Genomic DNA, 25,291 nt, shown 5'->3' with positions numbered 1-25,291 from the left:
GCAAACTGGCACAGAGTATTACTGTCATTCATGGATTGTTATGTTAATGCAAATGTTGACAGACAAGTAATTGGTCTAATGGGATAAAAATAGGAGTTCATGATTGAATGGTATGACATATTTTAGGAGTCATGTTTAGGAACTTGAACTAAACATTACCTACTTGCAAATTATTATGTTGACACAATTGTTTGAGATTTTGTCATTGTCAAGTTATGATGGAATAAAACACATGCATTGATAGACTTGAGATATACAACACTAGTTATGATTTTTTGACTTGTAAATTTATTGTACCAAATGTGATGAAATTAAAGAAGTGAACATACCAAAAGCAAAGCAAAAAGTAAAGAAATCAGTCACGGTGAATGAAATGATGTTTGGAGAGTCAAAATGTTCCAATGTCCAAAATACTACTGGCATCAGAAAGGCAAATGTGTCTAGAAATCCACAGAGTGAATGGTAGGTCTACACTAGAGGAAATTAGCATCAAGGGCCCACATGCATCATTGTTTCATTTTGCACTTCCTAATTTGCGATTTTTAGGGAATCGCAAATTAGGAAATGCAAAATGGGATGCATGTACATTTTCTCAAAATATTTGAGAATCGGTAAAAATCGCAATTTTTACCGATTCTCAAATATTATGCGATTAGCAAAGTGCGAATTCGCAATTCCCATTCATTCCTATGGGCTAAAATGCCCATAGGAATGAATGGGAATTGCGAATTCGCACTTTGCTAATCGCAAATCCTGATTGCATTTCAAGGGTGGAGAGGGGGGTTCAAATGACCCCCCCTGCACCCATGAAATGTTGTTTTCGCATCTTGTTGCACACACACATGTCCTAAGGACATGTGTGTCCGTAACATGAATGCGTAAAAAATGCTTTTGCAGCGTTTTTAACACTTTTTGCAAATTTACCGAGTGGTTCAACCACTCGGTAAATTTGACACCCTAACTGCGAATTCGCAATTATGAAAGTAATCATGCATTGCTTTTAAGGAATCGCAAATTTGCGATTTCTTAAAAGCAATCGCATTTTTAGAAATCGCAAAAATGTTGCGATTTCTAAAAATGCTTGATGCATTCCAAAAAGCATTTTTGGAATCGCAAACGGCCGATTTTAAGGAATCGCACCGTTTGCGACTCCAAAAATGCTAGATGCATGTGCCCCAAGGTTTCTTGCTGGCCGTGGCAGAAATCTTGCCATCCTCACCTCCTGGTGATCTCCATGAATGGCCCCTGCAGTGGGGGTAGCCACAGCTGCAGGGGATAGGGAGCTGCAGGTGGTTTGTCTTGTGGCAGGGCCTCCCTTCCTGAGGCTGTGGTTGATGTAAATGTCTCAGATGTTAAAGGACAACAGGTAGCCCTGCACATATGGGTGTAAAAGGACCACAGGTAGCCCTGCACATATGGGTGTAAATTTACTGCAGAACCCCAATCAAGGAGCCCATGTTTGAGTCATGGGCTTCCGTCTGGTGGTTGTACTCCCTCTGCAGCTGCTGCTTTATCTCATGATGCTTGGTAAGTACCTGGCGCTTCATGTCTTTGGACTGATGAAAGGCTCCCAAGACTTGGTCAATGGTGTTCAGGGTGTCAGTGACCTCAATAGAATCAGCATGCTGGCCCTCAAACGTACTCCTATGAGCCTTAGCCCCACGAACTTGTGTCCTTGTCCCAGTGTGCCCCATCCGACTGGCTCTTGGTTGAGCTGGAGCTGGTGGAGGTGTGTCTCAACATCATTTGGGACAGGGGGAACATGATCTGTGTCACAGTGTACGGAACACAGGAAGTGGAGTCTTCAGGTTGCTGAGGTGTCACACCTGGGGTGGGAGGTTTTAGTGTGGGTGTCTCTGGAGCCATCTGCCCAGATGTAGCAGACTCCTCAACCTCCTCAATGTCATCAGCAGTGCTTTCCTCACTGAATGCTTTTTCCTGAGCTGGAGTGGAGGTTTCTTCTGGAGCTGGAACTTGCCCACGTGATCAGCCAGTTTGGCCTATTTAGAAATGAAGAACAGTCTTATTAGTTAAAGTGTGTATTGTACATTCAAATCTTTAGAGACAAACAATGTAGGTTCCTATGAGACAAAATAGGTAGAGATTGTACCGAAAGGTTACGGTCGTATGGCATATATTACCCAAACTTTTATCCATTTCAAACGGTACAACTTCAAATCAGCAGGTAATATGATGTCCTTAAATGTTCATGAAGAGACGTAACATCTCCCAAACATTCAGCCCAACATAGGGGAAAGGTGAAATGTGTAATTGACAATTCCAAGGCTTAGTGACTACAAAACAGACATTTCCACTAGTTGGAACAGTGCAGTGTCAATTTCTGGAACAACCACTTATATTAACCTCTCCGGTTCTCATGACAAGACCAGCTTGTCATGAGTCACAGTGGAGCTGTGCTCATGATGAGCTGGTCTCGTCATAACGACTCCGCTCCACCAACGCGCAATTTATTCCCCGCCTGTGCAGGTGAATTATTCAGTGGGCGGGGTCGTGACGAGACCAGCTCGTCATGAGCACAGCTCCACTGTGACTCAGTCAGTCAGTCAGTCAGAAACCTTTATTTGATTCCAGATGAATCATAAAAGTTCACAAGGAAGGCATACAATCATGAAATAAAACAATATTTACAACAACAACAAAAAACATAAATAATATCTTTTGCAGACAATAAAATACCGAATTACGTACTTTTACATTGCATATCGTTTCCTTATTATACATTTTTTTTATAAAACTAAGCACAGAGCTACAAATGGAAGCGTTTGCTAGAGAATGTAAATAATTAAAACCCTTTCTATGGGATCGGAAACAGTTTTCGTTTAAAATGTTGTTGGGCTGTGTTGTTACAAGGACAGGGGGGTAGCCTCTCACACCACCCCACCTGTTTTGGAAAAGCCACAAGAAAGTGCAGTGTGGAGGAGCCAAGATGGCGGCGAAGACGGACGGGTAGTCTCCCGGCTCCGCGAGCCTTTGTTTCCCGCGACGATATCCTGCTCTCCATCCTGTCACCGCGCTTCAGCGGGAGGACGGTGAAAGAGCGCTGCATCGATTGGCGTTTCTCCGGTGTCCCTGCCGGCCTGCTAGCCAGAGATCCTGCTGAGCCGTTCGGACGGCTCTTCTTCGCCTTGGTACCGGGACCCATGCAGCGGTGTATGGACGGCGGCAGCCACAGCTATGAGGGGTGAATTGGTTGAGGCGGTCCTGACGCTATACTCCACGCTACTCCCTGCTAAGAATCTCATCAGCCCTTCCATCGGCTTTTACAGGTCGGCCGCCTGGGAATTCTCTCCGCTGCCTCATTTGTGAAACTTTGTGGATGAGGCGTGCTGTGCCTCCCATGTTGGCGTACATCCACTGCTCAGCCCCAAGCTTGCCCCTGCTCTGAGTCGACCGGGTGGGACTTTCCTGTGAATCGCCCGTTCTTTGCTGCTCTGGGCTGCGCCAGTGGCTTGGGTCCCTGCTGTATTGTGTAGACTACACCCGCACACCCCTGTGTCTCTCCTGGCGAGACTACAATGATGGCTGGCTCAGTAGGGGAGATGGGGAACGATGCCTTGTATAAGGGCTGGACCGCTCTATGTGGCCATGGGCAGTGTGCTGGACCTGGCGCCGTGCCTCCGACAGCAGAGACGATGGAATTCCCGACCGCCTTAACCTGTGGCTCTGTTCTCGCTGCCCTAGCCGACTTGAGAGCCGGATTGTGTGAGGGCGCTAGATTGCTGGGACGGAAACTTGAGGCTGCCGCACTTACGATGGGTTGTGCTTCGCCGGCTTGCTTGCCTCAGCGCACCGCATTGTCTCTCCCTACTCCGGATGGGGATACAGTGTTGCCACGCGAACTTTCGGAGGATCGCTTGTCTGGCAGTGTGGGTGTGTATGGACCGTTATCTGCCTGCCTCCCTGATGCTTCATTGTTTCCCTCCCTGCTGGAACTTATTATTTCGGTGCGACGCCTGGTCAACCTGGCTGTTTCGGTTCAACATGCTCCGCTACCATTTCAGGCTGTTTTGCAACATCGGGCGCACCTGGCAACTCCACTGTTTTGTGCTCATGGACTCGTTCGAGACTGCAGATGTCCATTTTGTTTTGGGGCATCTCCTCCCTGTCTAGAGCGGCCGTTTTGCTCCTTTGTTTCATCTGTGGCGGTCGCCCTGCGGGAGCCATGCCCGGGGGGACGGGTGCGGACTGGCCAGGGCTAATGGAACTTTTTCTACAACTGGTGCTGGATTGGCCGGTGGGGACTCGGACTGAGACACATCCTTAAACGTGTATTGATGCGAGATGCGGTGACTCTCCCCATTTTATTATGTGTTCCTGCTCATTGTTTTTGTTGATAAGTGGGGTATGTGTACACTTATGGCTGGGTAGTCCGGGAGACTTTTGAGATGGCCCTCCTCTGATATTAAAATAATTCCTTTTTCTTTTTCTCTTCTTTCTTTCCTTGTTCTATATTTCGGGTTTATTGGGCGACAGACACACTGCTGGGGGGGGGGGGGGGGGGGGGTAGGCCGTAGCCTCTACATGCGTGTAGGGTGGGGGGTTGGGGGTTGGGATTTTGGTTTTCTGGTTTCAGTTTCTATGGGCCTTGTTTTTTCTTTCGTTCTCGTTCTCTTCTTCTTTATTCTATCTTGGGTCCGTGACTGGGACTGCTAGGGGGTGGGTGGCGGTCGACAATGGGTATGATGTTAGGTTTGATACTCCTGCTGCACAAACTTTTGAGCCGCCATGCCGCCTGGGGGGACTTGACTTTCGTTGTTGTTGGATTACGTGATAAATTTGTCGCTAATGTCGTGTTGCGCCTGCACGGACTCTGCTTTCTTAGTCTATTGTTTATATAAAAAAAAGACAAACTCTAATAGCTGCAACAAAAATTTTTTAAATTAACCTTCATTGCTCCTGGGACATGGTATCACGATGATCTCCAGTGTAACTGTCAAATGCTTGCTATTTGTAATATTGTGTAACTGTGTCGCCGTATTGCATGTGCTTGTGCTTCAAGAGGAATCGTGGCCGGCCTGATGGTTGTGGGCCCGTATTTGTTCTTTTATTATTGCACAATAAAGGTTTTCAAAAATGTAAAAAAAAAAAAAAAAAAAAGAAAGTGCAGTGTGCCTAAACTAAATCTAGTCATTAAAAAACGTGCATTTCCGTGCAAACTAAAAGACAAATAAAATTGTTGCTGTTTTAAAAAAGGGGGTCCGATCTATCTGAGGACCTAGAAGATATACTCAGCTCAGATCCAAAAGCTTCTTTCACAGACATTTTCATGTTTGGGGGTATACACTCAGGTTTGTCATAAAAATCTTCTAACCCTATTTTATAAAAGGTTTGTTTAACATAGCGTAGCCAGGGTACCGCCATTGCATTGTCTAGATTCATGCAATCAAGACAAGTCGGGAGAAATTAAGTTCCTCTTTAAGACCAGATTTTCCCCCATAAAAACAGGGGTGCCATGTGTATTCTATCTGCAATATAATCCATGCCCACCTCCGAGTGACAAAATGAGGTAGGCAAACTAGACGGGTAAATAAGAGTCTCTTCAAAAATGTATTCTCAATTATTTAGATCTGTGTACTCTTTTGATATCCCCACACTCTACTGTGCCTCATGGCGAGCTGGTCTAGTCACGAGCACCGCGGCGCTGCGCTCACCCCCGCCCCCGCCGCACCGTGGGGGAAGTAACCCCGCAGGTAAGGGGTTAAGCGTAATATTTTGGATATCCGACAATTTTTGTGTCAACACACTTTGAATAGTGAAACTCTTGACATCAATAAAATTGATTGAGAAGAACAGGACAACATTCAGAAAGTAACCCTTTCCCATATGTTGAAATATGTAATGAAAGAGAGACTGAGAAACAGGAACAGGGCATCATGTAGTCATTTCAAAGACAACACTTGCAACATGGTTACAGGAATATACCTGTGGAAAATATTCAGTGTAAATGGGGCAGGCACTAACATTTTGATAGTTTCTAACATAATTAAAATGACTTTAAAAAAGTGAAACCCTTGACTGCTTTGCTCTGGGTCTGGGGTGAAGGAAATTACATCACCCAGGCTGTACTGGCTGACAGAATGGGTGGACGGGGTCTCAGACAAACACGTTATGGCTTGCATCTTGCTCCCGCTGTGTGAAACTTATGACTGCTACCTTGCCTCATGCATTTGAAGGAGGAAACTACAACTCCCTGGTTGTGATTACTAAACGGAGGGTAGGGACCCAGATAAGTGCTACATACCACATTTCTTGCTCCTGCTGCAATGGTCCTGTGACGGCTGCTTTTCCTTGTGCCTGGGAATGAGGAAACTACACATCTCAGGCTGCGCCTGCTGACAAAAGGAGGAAAGGAGCAGTGTGACTCAGGTAATCACCAAATAGCGTGTTTTTTGTTCATGAAATTACCATGTGGAACTCTGTTCCACCTAGTTACAAGCAGGTGGTTTTCCCCCATCCATTTTCCCCAGATGCAGGAACAACGGCCAGAAACACTTAAGGCATTGGTTGCAACAGCAGTCCGACCTCTGTCTCCTTTGCTGCTGTGTTTTTTTGTGGCAACTGGGCAGCATGTAATGTGTTCCATGCCAGGACACCTCTTTCCTATCCAGGCTTACCTTCCCTCAAACCCTCTCCCTCGTCCATAACCGAGCACCAATGCCCTGGCTGACATGTATCACCTCCTTGAAGCAGGTCCTAAATGTGAGGGGTAATCCTCCAAGAACATGGTAAACCGTGAATATGTATGCCCAGTACAAGCTATTCTGCAAAGTTATTCTCCATTCTGGAGGGATTTATTAGTAATTGCAAGGTATTTATTTGTAATTGCAATGTACTGGTAGGGTGTAATGGTAATCTTAATTGTGCATGCTGAGTTTGCAACCCTCCAGTGTCTTACAACTCGTAGTCAAGCCATTCTATTTTAAGTTATTTCAGAAACATAAGAACCCCATATTTCATATTATGTTCTGTCTTTCGACTTTTGCATTCATGCGGAAGACTGTTATTGTCTGGCATTTTACAGACAATTTAATTTTACTATTTAATCTGCATTGGCATTGTTACATAGTGGTTAATCCAAAAAGTATCACACACTCTTTTGTTTTAGTCTTATGTTTTACAATACATTATACAGCCAGAATGCCAAACTGTAGCTCTGTGTTAGAAGTAACCAGTTAAACCATGGGTATTTGTGGAGTTTTACTCGTGGCTATGAAAGTGTACAGAAGGCTATCCAAAAATGAGAAAGCTCTCCTAGTGGATTTCTGTGGGAATGCTGCCACAATATAGTTTTGTTTTGATCCTAAGGTGCCCCATATAGTGGCAGTGAGATTTGTGTTTTGATCCTGCTCGAAAAACAATCATGTATTTGGCAATGTATGTATGCGGACTACCAAAGTGTATTAAAATGAAACTTCTTCCATCACTGCAATGCTTTGTATATCAAAGTGGCAGGTGCAAAATTTTGCTTTTCTTTTACAGTTTTTCCAGAAGTCTTTCCATTTCTTTGTGGATACGTGGGTTTTTCAAACTGGTTTACAAATCCTCAAAAACTGTTAAGTCACCTCATTGTGAAATAGAGGAGTTCTCATTCAATGTTACATTTGCAAATAGTTAATTGAAATTTTCTTGCACATTATTTTTTTTTTTCAAGGGTAACATGACAGTAAAAGTGGAAAGAGCCAAGTCTTAAAAACATATTAAAATAGTCATTGATCACCAATAGACCTCCGACCTAGTTTGGCATTTTTCTAGTACATGATTATTCATTTTCAAAAATCATGATACATTTGCAAACACCATTTTGTGACCAGAGCTTCACATACCTGCCCTGAATTCTTCAAAATTATGGTCAAAGATTTTTTTTTTTAAAGACAGTTGGTCTGTATTAGGGTTTGACAGTTGGGTATCCCATCACAAATTTGATTAATCTTGCACGCTCTACTACATCCTTACATGCTAGTGCACTTAAGGAGCCCATTACAGATAGCCCTGGTTTTGGATGCGAGGAGCTAGAGGAGAAGAAACAAGATTATATAAAGCTAACCACCTTTACTTCACTAGACCAAGAATCAGTGCTTGTCAAATAAAGTAAAATTAGTCTCCCCCCACGACCTATGTCTGCCTCGAGTCATGCAGGCTATAGCTCTCACTAGGGTAAAACCACTTATTGCTTTTTTAAACTCCTCATTGAAGATGGGAATAGTGTCTGAAAATGTGAAAAAAGTCACAGTGTTTCAGTCACAGTGTTACTGCTATTAAAAAATATGGTGATGATCCAGTGGTATTACAGAATTATCGTCTCGTTATTGCCTTACTATGCTAAACTTTCCTACAGGGGGCACACCATATGCCCCACTGCATGCATCCCCTGGCCCTTAGGCAACAGGGTGCCTTGTAGGGCCCATTTTGCTTCCTCACCACCACACTTGTTATGGCTGGCTCACAGCCATTAAAACTGTGCCGGTGAGGAAACTTGTAGTATGCTTGGCCGTGTTGCAGTGGCACTGCCAAGCATATTGGGGGCCTCAGACCACTGTGCCACAACCAGGGATCTGTGATTCACGGCGTTTGCAGCTGTGATTTAGCGGCCCGACCGCCAACATCGTAATAGGGGGTTCTGGCCACCGGTGAGGTGGTGCCGGCACTGCTACCTCGGCTACGGCGGCCCACTGGACTGCATAATCATAATTAGCCCCTAAGTGATGGTGTCAAAATTTAACTATGCTGACAATTCTCAGATTTTTCTATGCCTTGGTGGCCAAATGTCATCACGGAAGTTATTTCAAGCTGTGATGCTATGTATTAGTAGCTAGATGAAGCATCATTATCTAAAGTTGAATACAGAGAAAAACAAAGTTGTGGTTTTTAATGAAAACTCTGCCTCCTGGTCCAACCTTTACTTGCCCATTGAAATGGGAATGTAACCGGAACCCACGGAAGCTGCTAAAAAAGATTAGGGTTAATAGTTGATCAACAGTTTTCACTGAGACCACAAATTATTGCTCTGATTTCAAAATATGTGTTTTTTACACAGCCAATCAATAAACTAGAAGCTTGTCTTTCTATGGAGGCCTTAAAGACTATTATGGCAGCTGTAATCGGTGCTAGGCTAGATTATGCAAACAGCATCTATTTTGGTCTAGCCACTTGCGACATTGCTAGACTACAGACAACTGCTTCAGAATGCAGCAGCTAGGTTTGTGTTCAAAGTCCCACTTAGAACACACACTCTACCCTTTTTTAAACGACCTAGGGCCATATGTATCAAGCCTTTTGCGAATCGCAAACGGCCTTTTTGCATGTTTTGGGATGTATGAAATATTCGCAAAATAAGGAATAGCAAAGATTTGCGATTCCTTATTTTGCCATAGCATTTAAGGAATCGCAATTTTGCGATTCCTTAAATGCTATGTATTTAGCATTTTTGGGCTGCGAATTATGGTTATGAATTCACAAATTACCACCACCTTGTAGTTGATGGTAACTTGCGAATTCTTCAAAAAATGCACAATTTGGCATTTTTGAAGGTGGCATGTGATGCACACACATGCCCATAGGGCATGTATGTGCACCATATGCACACTCATGTACATTTCAGGGGTGCAGCAGGGTGTCTTTGAGACACCCCTGCACCCTTGAAATAATTCTCAAATTGCGATTAGCAAATTGCGAATTCACAATTTGAGAATGATTTCGCAATCATTCCTATGGGCCTCCTGGCCCATAGGAATGCATTGGAAATTATTCCTTAATTGCGAATTCGCAAAATGCGAATTCGCAAATAAGGAAGATTAAGGAATCGCTAAAAAAAAGCAAATTTCTTCATGCATACCATTTTGCGATTCCTAAATAGCGATTCCTTAAAAATCGCTATTTAGGAATCGCAAAAGGGTTTGTTGATACATATGGCCCTTAAGCTGTTACAAGTGAATCAGCGCATTCATTTAAACAGCCCTTGGATTGCTCTACCAATCGAGTCATACTCTGAAGAGAAATGTTCATTCCTTTACAGCTTAACCGTGTGATGGTGCCGAGAGCTGGTGGCTGCAGGTTCTGGGTGTGAGCTTTTACCTTATGGACCCCCCCTCCAGTTGGATGTCCGCTCCCTTCATGAACTAAACGCTTTCAGGAGTGCTTTAAAAACCTGGCTCTTAATTAAAGCATTTGAGGTGCACTTCTAATGTTGGATTCAAGTTTCCTGCATTTACATTAGTTTCTCAGTTACATTACAGCGCCAGCATTACCTTTGGTTGGAGGTCTTGCCACTTGGGACTTAGCACATAGGATGCTGACATTCGAAAGCAGTTCAGCAAATTGAACATTACTTAAGGCTTTAGAGAGTCCCCATGCAAGTACTTCAGACACAGATATACCAACTTACAACTTACTAACCCTGGCATGGCGGATCGGGGCTCAGTTGAAACGAGTATGTGTCCTTAATAACTCTGGCTAAAGGATTTCTGTCATCCGCCCTTCCCTTCAACAAAAAAATAAAAATCTGTAATCCCCTCAGAGAGCCACGTTGTTTCGTGCTATCATGGTATACAGAAACCTTTGTTTCAATATACTGAGGTTTGTAGTTTAAGACACGGAACGTGCTTGTACTAGAAATGTCTTTCTTTTATAAAAAAAAACGTTTTTTTGTGTGAAAAATAAGACACTGCTGTCTGTTCTTCATTTTCTCAGTTCAAGTATTTTTTATAACTTCGTATAAGGCTGAAAGTTTATGGAAGAATTGTTTTTTTTAAATAGCACATCAATATATGTAAAGAAATAATGTTGCGCTCATTGGTAAAACAAGATTATACCTGAGACATAGACATGCACCTAAGATACAAAGGGACATATTTATAAAAAAAATCACGAAGTCCTGCGTAGCAAGTCACCTTGCTGCGCTGTGTGATACAGAAAGGGCAAGGAATGTGCCGTATTTGATATTATACAGCGCATTCCTGTCTTTTCCCTGCACCGGCACACAATGTGCTGCCTAGCACCAATGCAGGCTCACATGTTGTGAGCAGGATTGTTTTTGTGCTGGAAGGTGTTCCTTCCTTCACAAAAACAATCTGGGGCATTTTCCTCTTTCTAACTCTGCAGCACACATAGAAATTGGAAGTAACTAGGAGAAATAAAGATATTTTTCCTCATTAGGCCTCAACTGGCAGGTGTAGCATTTTTACGCAGACCCCGGTCTACCAGAAATGGTAAGTCTGGGAATGCTCCAAAATCCATGGGTGGATGTGTGGGAACACCCACGCTTCACCGAATGAATGCCTTCCAAGGGCTAAGTACTGCAAGGCAGCAATTTATGCTGCGCTAAGTTACTCTAGATTTATCAAGCTGTGTTAGGCCATGCATAGTGACCCTATGTGGCTCGATAAATCTTGCATAGTAATTGTGTCGCTCTTGAGCCCCATTGTGTGGCGCAAGGGTGATGCAGCTACTTGATACAGATGCCCCTAAAAGTTGATGCCAATGAAAATAGATGAGTCTTGCTACATTTGGTCCGACAGTAATCGACTAACAAATCACATCCTATCCAATAGTAAGGCACTAGTAGGAAATGGTGGTCTCCTTGTGTGTAGACTTGGTCAATAGGGGACCTCAAACTCCAAAGGGCTAAAAAACCCTTTTAAATCCATATCTAATTTCTTATTTCTTTGCAGTCACCTGTTACTCCCACTGTTGGATGGAGGCTTTCAGTGAAGTTCATATCGAAACTAAATTCAAATCAGAATCCTAATACTCCATTAGTAATCCATTACCACATAGCTAACCATGAGAAAGGCCACTCAGTTTCAGTTTAAGTTTATTTGTTTGATTAATTAAAATCTTACAAAAATGTGACCTTAGAGAAAATATCAGCATCAATACACATTTAAAACATCGTGCAAATAGTAAATGTCATTAAAAAGAGAGGAAAAAAAAAAGGGAAAATATAACTAGATAACATTTTCGTTAAGACTTTTGGCAATCACATTTAAAATTTTTACAAAAGCAACATTCATTGGTAGGTCATTCGGGTTTAAGCACGCCATTATTGCTTGTCTACAGGTTCTTACTTCTTGTGCTCCTGAGGATTAACCTTCTTTCTGAGTCTATGGCAGGGCACAGACATACCAAGTGCACAATGTCTTCTTTTCCCCCCTTGCACAGTCTACATAACGTATGCCCCTCATTTGACTTCCAGGGTGGAAGATGACACAAACCTGGCCATAGACCAAAGCGTGCTCCTATAAATGTTCGCTTACTTTGGACTGACCATGCAGTATGAAGGTATGGTTGGACTTGTTTTTTTTTGTAGCCGTTTATGATTGAATATACAACAAAGGTACCAGAGGGTCTCAGGTAAGTGTGCCCATATACAAGAAACCAGACCAGAACTCACCCTTACAACCAGGTAATGTCACAGAGAGCTCTCCGTGGACGAGGACAAATACCCATCAGTCACCATTCGGATCCGCCCTTCATCATTTGGGATTTTATCCGTACCACCCGTCAGAGATTATCGGTACTCTCCTAGGAGGTCAACCCGGTGGTAGGGGGTATCCTCACTAGAGTAAAGAGACGACAGTGTGGTGTACCACTCAATGTGGGTGAGTGGTAGACAAGATGGGACTGGGGTGTGCAGTGCAAAGGAAGGAGTGAGGGAACAAAAGCCAAAAGGAGTGGATTTAAAATTGGTTAAGAATAAGCACCCAGCAAAGATTTATTCTAATTGTGCTTACCGTACCAATGTTAAAAATAGTGCGCCTGCTGACTGACCAATTATGTGGACAGTCTCAGGACAGTGTGGTCGACTAGTTTCAGCAATTCAACGACTCATTTTGTCATTGCTTTCTTCAGGACCAATAACTTCAAATAAAAGCTACTACACCATGTGAAAATAGTAACACCCTGAGAACACACAACAAGTGCATACAGTCACCTGTACGTTCTGGGTGTCCTTTATCGTTTATGATTGGCCATGAGTGCTTACGTTTTACTAATAGAGCTTTGTCTTTTAGCAGCGATAGGTGAGTAACCAGCTTATTGATTGTTTTTTAAAGCTTTCCTGCGTTATTGTGTTTTCCCAGATTGCTGATATTCCAAATTCTTCTTTTGCGTTGTTTAGGTATTTCCACGCTTGCAGTTTCTGGTTATCTTTCACCTCTCTCCACAAAGCTATAGACAATTGATTATCCTGATCATTCTTTACTCTATTCCAAACCTTTAATTTTTGGCCTTGCCGGACATATAGCTGATTGTTCATACCGAATTCCATCCTTATTTGCGCTTGTGAGGCATTACATGGTAGGGTGAATAATATTTTATAGGTTTTTGCCACAGCATTGTTGATAAGTACGGCATCCTTCCCGTTTAGCACTTCAGCACCATATGTTAGGGATGGTAGTAGCTTGGCAGCTATGATTTTTAACAGTGGCCCGTATGACAGTGCAGATAGATTCTTTTGAAGGGTTCTAAATGCCTCAATCAAGCTGTTCACCTTCCTTACAATATCTTCCCTTTGTGGTACAAAACTTCCGGTCTCATTAAAAAGGACACCGAGATATCGATAACTCTCCACTTGCTCTAGTTGAGTTTGTCCCAGCAACCATTTCATCTTTTGTCTTTTTCTTCCTGTCACAACCATTATTTTTGTTTTAGTCTCGTTTATTGTCATTTGGTTATCCTTTGCATATTTAAATGTACGATCGATCAGTCTTTGCAGTCCCACTTTTGTGTGGCTCAGCAACACCACGTCGTCTGCGTATAGCAAGTTAGACATTTGTTTTTCAGCTACCCTAGGTGGATGTGAGTTTACCTCATTTAATGAGTTAGTAAGATCGGCCACAAATACGTTGAAGAGTAAAGGTGCAAGCACGCATCCCTGCTTAAGGCCACGAGTCACCAGTATTTTGTTGGTCAGAGCTCGGCCATCACCTATCCTCACCTTGACCCAGTTTTCAGAATATAATAGCTTAATAAGAGTCAGTAGTGAGCCTGGGATTCCGTAGCCCTCGAGTTTTTTCCATAGGAGGGCTCTATTTACTAGGTCAAAGGCCGATCTGAAATCGACAAAACAAAAATAAAGTGACTGTTTAGATAAAAGTGTCTTATCCATTAAAACTGATAAAATTAACAAATTGGTTGTGGTGCCTAAGCCCTTAACGAAGCCGGTTTGGTTTGGGGGAAGTATTGACTTTTCCTTGACCCAATCTATCAAGATTGATAATAAGAGTCCTGCGAATAACTTGGCGTCCGTATCTTGCAGGGTGATCAGGCGATAATTCTCCGGTAGTTGCCAATTACCCTTTTTGAACACGGGCGATATAATTGACCCTCTCCAGGCCACTCGCTGGGGACAATTATAGAGTCACATATCCATAAGTCCAGGACCTGGAAAACAAGGAAGTACATGTATTCTTCGAGAACATTTGATCATACATATAGCAACAACGGATTTACTGAATTTATAGAGTAGTTGTGGCTCAGGGCCCTTTAAATAGTGTGTACCATTTCTGCAAATTTTTTAAAGATATTTCCAGTTGTCAGAACTAATAATTGGACCAGTCAAGACCACATTCTAATGCATACACCGAGTGCGAATAAGTATATTATTCATGACAATTAATGCACATTCTATCAGGGTGCACATCCTCTTGTTGCCTCAAACATTTTTGTGAAATAAAAACCTGTGCGTTAAATATTGTTTCAGGACATCTTCCTGTTCGAAGTCTCATGCTAAAGACATTCTTTTTTTGATGCTGGCTCCCTGTAAACCTGCCTTGTTACAGGGAGTTTGCTCACTGAATCCTGTCTGTTGGAGCGAGCTGGCTGTGTGTGCACTCTGCCAGAGCTGATCCCCGCATCATGCCTGTCCCACCATCCGTGAACGGACATGAAAACACTGGTAATACCTGGTCCGTACAGACCTATCTGCTGCTCCTGCTGTCTTGGCATTAATATGTTTTTCTTTTTATTCTAGGCTCCATTGACAAGCTTGCCGCTGTCTGTCTCCGCCACAACTGTCAGATGCGTGCACAGCTTGTCAAGAGATCGCTCTCTATAGAGGCCTGCATGGCAAGCGGGGGGAGGGGGGGGGTGTCGGCATACTTAGCCTTCCTATGATCACTTGTCAGTCCTCTATAGGTCATGTCACATTCTCTAAAATGGTGTCAAATCAGTTATTAAGTCATGATGGTCAGTTTACAATGTTGCATTCTATGTCATTTTTTTTAGGTATTTTTATGAAAAGGAGCTGCCGGTTTTGCATGTTATTTTGTAAAGCTCAAAAGCCTATCTGTTATGTTAATATACCCATGCTCCTAATCTAGCTTCATCCACAGTAGTCTCTATAACATCTTGTTCAAACATTGGGACATATTAGCTAGGGCAGTATTGCCGCTTTAGCAACACTTTTTGCAGCTAAAGCGGCGATATTCTTATCGCCCTATCAGCAGCTGTCACTAACAACTGTTAGCAACAGCTTTATGGCAAAAGGGACCATTTTGGGTGTTGCTCTGCATGTCAGCGATATTTATCGCTATAGACATGCAAAGGAGGCGTTCCCAACTAGAAAGCGACTGAAAGCAGTCACAAATACACCTTTCGCCTATTACCAAGGCCCGCAAAGCGATAAAAAAATACACGCTAACTGCGTTTACTGCTGGATTACACCTGCTACAATCCAGACTTAGCTATAGTTTTCTAAGGGAGGTGAATTCTATGGCTTAATCCTCACCTGCCTATTAGCAACCTTTTTCTTAGCAATGGGAATTCATCACTGGTATTCCTGTGTTATTGCTGGAGAATCGCCGCTATCGCTGGTTTGTTATCACCTTGGAGATAAACGTTGATAATAATGCGTTATCTCCGCGATGTAAACCAGCGATAGCCAGGGATAAAAAATACAGCGTTAAGCGCACTTTGCGATAATCATCGCAAGTCCTTGCTAATATGGCCCATTGTATTTCAGTGCATTTACCCATTCAGCTCTTTATAAGTTTCGATGTAGTCCGCTTTTCCATTTCCCGCACCAAAATTAAGCCATTGAGTGAGACCTTTAGGTTTTCAGTAATTCATTTGTAAGAAAACATTTATTTATTATTTACAGTTTATTGCCTAGGAGTGACTTCTTGGAAAGAACCAATTGATTCCTTTCCTGGGTTAATGCCCAGAGGAGCATCCTATCAATTTGTTCTTATAATGGCTAGACAAATATTTCTCCTTCTGCATCTCTTTCAGAACAAAAACGTATCCTGTCATTGAAACATGAACTACTGATTCTCAAACCTGTAAGTACAGCCTTGTGTTTACATTTAGCCTAGATGCAATCCATTTAGTCTTGATGTGACAGTATTCTAATGTATTACTGCCACAGAGGGTTTGTGTACTATAAGTTGCTGGTCTACAGCGATATTTACTTCAAATTTTGTCAAATATTTGATTATTGTTGTTTTTGTTATAAACATAAAAAGACACCCTCAATATATATGTTGTACTTTATCTATCAAATAGTATTAAAATGACAAAAAAATAGATTTTTCTGATGCATGTACTATGTTAGTTTCTGATGGATGTAAGGTACACGTTTCTTTAAATTAACTTTGCAAGTTGTTGTAGTATCTCCTTGACAGTGATTTAGGATCTCATTATGAGTTTGGCAGTCCTGGAGCAGGTCGCCACACCAGTACCCCACTCCAGGATAACAAAACTTGACTGCCGGCTGCAGATTACAAGTAATCTCGTGGTCTGGCAGGCAGTCGTTTGGCTTTCTTACGGTGGTGTCTATTAAACAGGCACAGCAATGTGAATGCCAAAGCCTGTTCCTGCACTGCATGGACTGTCAAGTCCAAGCCGTGCAGGAAAGAGGGTGACTGCACACAGGCCTTCAGGAACCCATTGGGTCTAAGGTCACAGTGTTTCCTCACCGCCACAGTTTTCATGGTAGCGTCACCTCCATGAAAACTTTGATTGTGAGGGAACTCCTAATCTGCTTGGCAGTGCTGCAGTGGCACCAGCAGCATATCAGGGCCTCTGACCGCCACGCCACCTCTGCAGAATCCATGATCCCCGCCGTTGGCGAAGGCCCTGTAGCGAACCCTCTAGCGTATTCATATTACGGCAGGTGAACCGCCACTTTGGTGGTCCAAAGACCACCACCGCAAACTTACAATTAGGCTCTAAATCATGTCTGTGGACCTGCAGATGCATTTGTTGTGTGTTCCCCTTGGGGGACACTTCTGTCTCTAATTATCTTCTAACCAGAGGTGTACATGCTGACCCGGAATGACTTAGGGCTTAATTATGACTTTCGCAGTCTTGGAGTGGGTCCTTGATGCCACTGCCCTGCTCCAAGACCACTAAAGCCGCACTGACACCACACACCAGATTTCCACTTCTTTGGTCTATGGCGGGTCGTTCTTTGGCGGTGCCTATGAAAAATGGAGCCGTAATGGTAGCATCAAAAACAGTTCCTGCTCTGCATGGACTGGCGCAGTCAAGTCGTACAGGAACATGGATGCATGCACACAAGTGGACACAAAATGTGGCCCTGTGCATGCACCCCACGGCCTTGAGGAAACAGGGGACCCTGTAGGGACCCTTTGTTTTCCATCCACCACAGTTTTCATGGCGGGTTCATCGTAGTCAAGTCAAGTCAAGTCATAAAATTTGTATAGCGCACTACATACCCAGAGGGTTTCAAGGCGCTTAGGAAGGGGAGGAGGATTATTTATCAAATATCCACGTTTTAAGCAGCTTTCTGAACGCCAGGTGGTTCTGAGTGAGGCGAAGGTAAGCGGGGAGTGAGTTCCATGTTTTAGCAGCCAGGTATGAAAAGGATCTGCCTCCCATGGTGGTCTTGTTGATGCGAGGTACAGTGGCGAAGGCTTGGCTGGAAGAGCGGAGTTGGCGGGAGGGGGTGTAGAAGGACAGTCGAGAGTTGAGGCAATCTGGTCCTATGTCGTAGAGTGATTTGTGTGCGTGGGTAAGCAGTCGGAAAGTGATCCTCTTATTGACGGGTAGCCAGTGGAGGTCTTTAAGGTGACCAGAGATGTGTTTGTTGCGTGGGATGTCTAATATGAGCCTGGCTGAGGCGTTTTGTATTCGTTGTAGTTTCTTCTGGAGTTTAGCGGTGGTACCTGCGTAGAGGGTGTTTCCGTAGTCCAGTCGGCTCGTTACTAGAGCGTGGGTGACTGTTTTCCTTGTTTCGGAGGGGATCCAGCGAAATGTTTTTCTGAGCATGCGAAGAATGTTAAAGCAGGAAGAGGATACGGCGTTGACTTGTCTGTTCATTGAGAGTGAAGAATCCAGGATGACGCCAAGGTTCCGTGCGTGGTCTGTCGGGATGGGTGCTTTTCCGAGGGCTTCCGGCCACCAGGAGTCGTCCCATGCAGAGGGGGATGTACCTAGGATGAGGACTTCTGTTTTGTCTGAGTTCAGTTTCAGACGGCTTTGTTTCATCCATTCGGCGACTTCTTTCATTCCTTCGTGTAAGTTAGTTTTGGCGGTGCTGGGGTCCTTGGTGAGAGAGAGGATCAGTTGAGTGTCATCCGCGTAAGAGATGATGTTGAGGTTGTGTTGGCGGGCGATGGCCGCGAGGGGGCTCATGTATACGTTGAAGAGGGTGGGACTGAGTGAGGATCCTTGAGGTACGCCGCAGATGACTTCAGATGCCTCGGACTTGAATGGTGGGAGGCGGACTCTCTGGGTTCTTCCGGTGAGGAACGAGGTGATCCAATCGAGTGCTTTTCCTTGGATTCCGATGTTTCTGAGGCGTTGTAGAAGGGTGCTGTGGCAGACTGTGTCGAATGCTGCAGAGAGGTCGAGGAGGATGAGGGCGACTGTGTCACCATTGTCCAGTAGAGTTCGAATGTCGTCTGTTGCTGCGATGAGGGCGGTCTCGGTGCTGTGTTTGGCTCGGAAGCCAGATTGTGAGGGGTCGAGGGATTTGTTGGCTTCGAGGAAGGCGGCGAGCTGGTTGTTGACGGCTTTCTCGATGACTTTGGCCGGGAATGGAAGAAGCGAGATGGGGCGGTAGTTTTTGAGTTCGGTGGGGTCTGCTGTGGGTTTTTTCAGAAGGGCGGTGAGTTCAGCGTGTTTCCAGTCTTCTGGGAAGGTGGCGGAGTTGAAGGAGCAGTTGATGACGTCTCGGAGGTGCGGTGCTATGACGGAGTCTGCTTTGTTGAAGATGTGGTGAGGGCAAGGGTCTGTGGGGGATCCAGAGTGGATGGAATTCATCAGGCGAATGGTGTCCTCAGTGGAGATTGGGTTCCAGGCGTTAAGGGTGTTTACGGGGGGAAGATGGTCAGCAGATGGTAGGGTGGGTTGGCTTCCGGGTTGGTTGTCAAAGCTGTTGTGGATGTCATGAAAACCATGGCAGAGAGAAAAGGAATAATATGCTTGGTGGTGCGGCAGCAGCACCACAAAGCATATTGAGGGCTCAAGACCACCGCAGCACAAGTTGCAGTGATTCCATTGCAGTCCGACCGCTCAAACTGTAATGGGGCGGTCGGATCAACGGTGTGGCGGTGCCCATTCTGACACCATGGCTACAGCGGTACATCGGACTGCTGTAGTAATATTTAGGCCCTAATGTACAAGAGAATGAGCCATAAACTAGAGTTGTGGTATAGATCAGTTTAGAGTTTGAAGCAAAAACTATCTTTCCTTCATTCTGTTTACAAACCTCTTAAAAGTTTGCTTGTCTATTGAATGACATTCCAAAAGGTGATGGTTGCAATGTTTGAAGTATTCACAGCTGCTGGCAATTGCCTGAGCCACATACCCGTCCATAATTTACCTTCTCTCTAAACTGCTGTACAAAGAAACTAGCCAAATGTAAATCAGCCTTTATCCCATTCTAATAGGATTAGTCCAACACAAACTGCCAGGCCAGGTCTCGTCTGAATAGTAACACATTCAAATGAATATTACGTTTGCTAATGTTGGGCTTCATAAGTGAAGTACATCTTGAGGTCAAGTGGCACGGGACACTCAGCTGGGCATACTAATTGCACTTTAAGGCACGTTATCTAGAAGATGTTAATAATTAGTTCAAGATGCCATTTAAAAACTTTGTGTGTTTACATTCATATGCAGTATGGATGAAGAAAATCAACCTATGCCAAAATGGCTAAAAAAATAAATAACATTTGATGTGAGGCACAATCCAAATACCCGTCCTATGGCCACCAATTCTGTATGGCTCAACAAAACAGGCATCCAAAGCAGAAATCTAGCAATCACATTTGAACGAGCACTAGCATTCATTTGTTAAATAAATTATGTGATGAAGATCACACACTTTAAAACTTATTAAAGTGACATCAGTGCTAAGCGTCTGTCAAATTGAATCAATGCACCAATGTTGTTATGTTTTGAATACTGTAATAGCAAATCTAGAGGCATCCTGAGAAAAGCATCTACTGAACTTCAGTCAATACAAAGCAGAGTGACAAGATTGACATAAGGAAGCGAGCATAGCAGCTCAATGGGTGCTACACGGCTGTGTAAGGGTAACCCTAAAGCCTTTCAAATTCTCCAGTGAATCTACAGAGTCTACTAGTCTTTCAGCCTGAAATTCCTTATCAAATAATTGAACCTTTACAATCCAAACAGCAACATCCCGAGATTGGCATGGGACACCAGGGTCACCCTGGTTCCGTTTAATGGGTAGAAAGCAGAGGGTCTTTCCCAGCCTACCAATTTTCTGAATCACTTCCTACGAAACAAAGCATTGAATCTGGAAAAGTCACAGCAAATGTGCCAAATTCATTTTATGAATAGCTTCAATCTACCTCTATTGAATCAATTGACGTCTCCCTAATTGGGGGCCATGACAGTTACCTGTCATTGGATTTCATCTAGAACCTGACAATTCAAGAATTTGCATGAACTTACGCATTACAATCTGAATTTGAGGTGGGGAAACCAATGGGTTTCCCACAGAGGAGCAGTAGTGGCTCTGTCTTCGGAAACACTTGACACAGGGGTGCGCAAGCCTCAGCATCACTCAGTGAACAGTGGCCCTAACCTACTTTAGACAGGCACACTCTCATTGTTCTAATTGCTTCTTTCTGCCAGGCTCTGCCATACAAGCAAAGGCCCTGATTCTATTGGGGTTTGTTTCTGAACAGCAAAATTAAACGCCAAGAGGACTGTGACAAATGTTCACCCTTCCGATTTGGTCTATGTGTTAAATATTGCAGGGATTTGTTAGCATGAGCTAAAAACCATTTTGTATTTCTGGCAGCCATGTTGTTTGCCATGTGCTGCCACATGCTCCCCATGTGCTCTGTCCTCCCTCAGTGTTGACTGCTCTTGTAATCTGCCTAGGAACAAACTATATTTAGCATCTTCCACCTTCGCACATGCTCAGAAGGGCCTAGCTAGTAGAATGCACCTGCTTCTCTAGTATAACTGTCAGGCTATCTTTGATGCTGTATAGAGAAATACCTCTCCTCCCACTTTGTTGAGCAAGCAGATCTTGCATGCCCATCCTAGGCATTTTGCATGCTTACTGTTAAGGAATCAGGTCTAGTCCGCTTTCCAGGGCCATACTTCACCATCACATGACCTGCCTGCTGTGTTTTTAGGACGGCCCCACCTTTGATTCAGTGCTTGGTATCTTTTTTTGCATTGGGTTCCAGGTGTGGGGTTGTTGTGCTGAGCTCCCGTCTGAATTAGGTTCACGGGCTCGTGTTCCTTTCCGAGTCTTTTCCTGTTCCCTCTTTGAGTTATTGTGCTCTACCTACTGCCCCGTCCCCTCCCTGTCGTTTCGTTTTCCCTGATTTCATCCCAAATCCTGCCATTTGCTTTTGAAATATTGTCTGGACTTTCCGAGGGCTACTGGGGCTCCAGTCCCCTCGGACACTCACCGCAGGAAGAAAAGTGTCGTCTGCGAGGGTAATTCGTAGACGCTGCAAGGTTCCGGTGTGGCACGTTTGGCTTCTGCGTTTGGTGTAGGCAGTCCCCATCGTTATGGGCTGCTTGGTCATTATCGGACTCGCTGGAAATCGCACAGAACGCGACTGATCCCGGATGCGGTGTTTGGGTGTTGTTTGTATCGTGGTTATCCAAGACTCTTGAATAGTAACAGGAGGACAGTCCTTCGGGGGTTTTTTGTGCCTACAGAAAGGCTTTTTCCCCCCTTTAATTAACCTGTGCACTGAAGTAAAGTCCCAGAAGGAGGATTAAATTACCGTGACATTTACCTGGTCTAGGAATCGCCTCCAGCAAACACTGTGCTCTCTCTGTTGCTGGACCTCCCGGAGCTGATCCTGTACAGCCAACAAGTACAGAAGCGTGGAGGTGGTGGCAAGTGAGGTCCGCAGTCCAGGTCTGAGTGAAAACCTTCCGACATCCATTCCCCTTTTTTTGTTTTGTTTTCCTACCCCCTGTCCTAGGCTCCAGTCTTCTCTCATGGTTATATACCGCATGGGTAACATTTGAGTCAGGGTAGTGGATTGGGCTATACTACGTTCCTGCAGTGTCTGGGACAGTGGAATCCAACAGAATGCCAAGCCCACGACTTAATACACTGCCTGGACGAGTATGGACGAGAACTTGGGTGGTCCCCTGGGTGTAGCCGATAGGGTGCCTACTATGCAGGATATAATGGGGGCGGTGGCCGCTTTACAGGCTCAGGTGCAGGATCTACAGCAGGAGAATGCAGGACTTAAACAAGAGCTTGGGGCCGTGAAGGCTAGAGAACAGTTGCGAGACAGGGGTCATGGTCCTGTCATACAGCCAGCCACTTTTCAGTACGGAGGAGGGGTAGGTCAGGGAGCGGGGGTGGGAGCCCCTGTAGCTGTTACAGTCACGTCACCTGTTCCTGTCCCCTTGGCCCCCCGGAGAGGTTTATGGGAGACAGCAATAAGTATGGGACCTTCATGACTCAATGGCAACTGCATTTTATGTGCAGGCCGAATGCCTTTCCGGATGATACAGCCAAAGTAGCTTTTACCATATCGTATTTGGCTGGCACTGCTGCTCAGTGGGCTATCCCTCTTGTGGACAGTGATGATCAGGTGTTGCACGACTACCCTGCATTTAAAGAATTAATGAGAGGCTTGTTCGCTAAACATGCTTTTATGCAGGCTAGCGATGCGGAGCTCCTGAAGTTAAGACAAGGCAGACAGAACTTGCTAACCTATGTCTCTACATTCAATAGGCTGGTGTCTGAGACTCATTGGCCAATGGACGAAAGAACTTCCTTGTTTTACCAGGGTTTGTGTGATGAACTTAAAGATGTGGTATCTCAGGTGGTTGACCCTCCAGACGACTGTACTGCTTTTATAGATCTGGTGGTGAAGTTAAATCATAGATTGTCTGAGAGGCGTGGTAATCGTAGTCGGTTTCAGGTGTCTAGGGGGAGTTATGTGAAACAGGAAGGAAAACCCTCAGGCGAAAACAGGTCCACTCCTGAATCCATGGAGATTGGTGGAGTGAGAGGCCCGTTAACCATGGAAGAAAAGAGAAGAAGGAGGGAGCTGAATTTATGTTTGTATTGTGGACAAGGTGGCCACTTTGCACGAGAGTGTCCCGCAAAACCCTCAGGTCTGGTGTTCAATAAAAAGGTAGCATGTGTACAGGTGGACCGTAGTCCAGCCTTAAGCCGAGGAGCAGTGGGGACCTATGATGTTCTGGGTGTGATAGATCAGGTGCCAAGGCATTTCATTATTCCGGCACATCTTTTGCTCTCTGGGAGTAACCGTGTACCCGTGTCTGTTTTGTTGGATTCCGGGGCAACTGGGAATTTCATCTACATTTCTTTGGTGGAAAAGTTAGAGATTCCATGTCAGTACAAAAAACAGCCGGAGCCTGTGAGAGCCATTGATGGGACGGAATTAACTTCAGGTTCCATTACACGCCAGACCGAACCATTGACATTGTTGTGTGAGAACGGTCATTCGGAATCAGTGGTCTTTGACCTTATTGATGCCCCTTCTTTTGGTTTAGTGTTAGGAGTCCCATGGCTCCAGGAACATAACCCTAAGATCGATTGGGTGCAACGTTTGGTGACCCTGGATTCCAAGCATTGCCTCAAACATTGTTACAAGGAGGCCAATGAACGGATTCCCCCTTTGTCTTGTGCAGGGGCGGAGGTGATGACAGTTCCCTAACAGTATTCTGCCTTTCGGGGTGTTTTTGATAAAGTCCAGGCGCAGGGTCTTCCTCCACACCGGTCGCTTGACTGTAAGATCGACTTAGTACCAGGTGTCCCTTTACCGTCTTGTCGTATATATGCGCTCTCGGAACCTGAGGAGTTACATCTCAAGGAGTACCTGGAAGAGATGTTGAGGATGGGTTTTATTCGTCCCTCCTGTTCGCCTGTGTCATCGGCGATCTTCTTCATTCCGAAGAAGGAGGGGACATTGAGAGCATGTGTGGACTATAGGGCTCTGAATAAGGCTACCGTGAAGAATAGGTACCCTCTTCCACTCATCCCCGTGTTGCTGGACCAGCTCCGCAAAGCAACAGTATTTACCAAATTGGATTTGCAGGGTGCTTACCATCTTATACGAGTTCGCCCCGGGGATGAATGGAAGACGGCTTTTAAAACCAAATATGGCCTATTCGAATATTGCGTAATGCCGTTTGGCTTATGCAATGCGCCGGCAGCCTTCCAGTTCTTCATTAATGAAGTCCTCCGTGAATACCTGGATAGAAGTGTCATCGTTTATCTAGATGATATACTGATCTTTTCAGAAACGGGGGCTGAGCACCAAAAACATGTGTCACAGGTGTTACAGAAGTTACAGGACCATCATCTGTACCCCAAATTGGATAAGTGCCAGTTTAGCACCCAGAAGGTAGAGTTCTTGGGGTTTATCATCACAGCGGAAGGCATTCAAATGGACCCCAGAAAGATAGAGGCTATTGTCACCTGGCCCATACCATCCACCGTCAAGCATATCCAGGCCCTATTGGGGTTCGCCAATTTCTAGCGGCGTTTTATATCTCATTTCTCCGATATTGTGGCTCCCATGACCCGATTGCTGAGGAAGGGGGTTCCCTTTGTCTGGTCTGCTGAAGCTCAGAATGCTTTTTGTCTTTTGTTAGGGAAGTTTACGTCAGACCCCGTTTTGGTGCATCCCGATACTGCCTTGCTGTTTTTTGTAGAAACAGACGCTTCCTTGTGTGCGGTGGGAGGGGTGTTGTCCCAAAGGGAAGCTGAGACTGGTCAGATGCACCCCATTGCATTTTTCTCTAAGACCTTGTTACCTGCGGAGCGCAATTACACGGTGGCCGAGAGGGAGCTGTTGGCGGTAAAATTGTCATT

The 25,291-nt window shown here is 44.6% G+C and overlaps 1 pseudogene; it reads right to left on the bottom strand.

The window, feature by feature from the left end:
• Nucleotides 1-1,352: 1,352 nt before the first annotated feature.
• Nucleotides 1,353-24,364, bottom strand: LOC147711823 (uncharacterized; annotated as a pseudogene).
• Between the last annotated feature and the right edge of the window lie 927 nt (nt 24,365-25,291).

Source organism: Lissotriton vulgaris, chromosome 5 (assembly GCF_964263255.1).
Source record: "Lissotriton vulgaris chromosome 5, aLisVul1.2, whole genome shotgun sequence".
NCBI lineage: Eukaryota > Metazoa > Chordata > Amphibia > Caudata > Salamandridae > Lissotriton > Lissotriton vulgaris.
The sequence above is the reverse complement of the archived record's forward strand: the minus strand, read 5'-3'. Positions and strand labels throughout refer to the sequence as shown.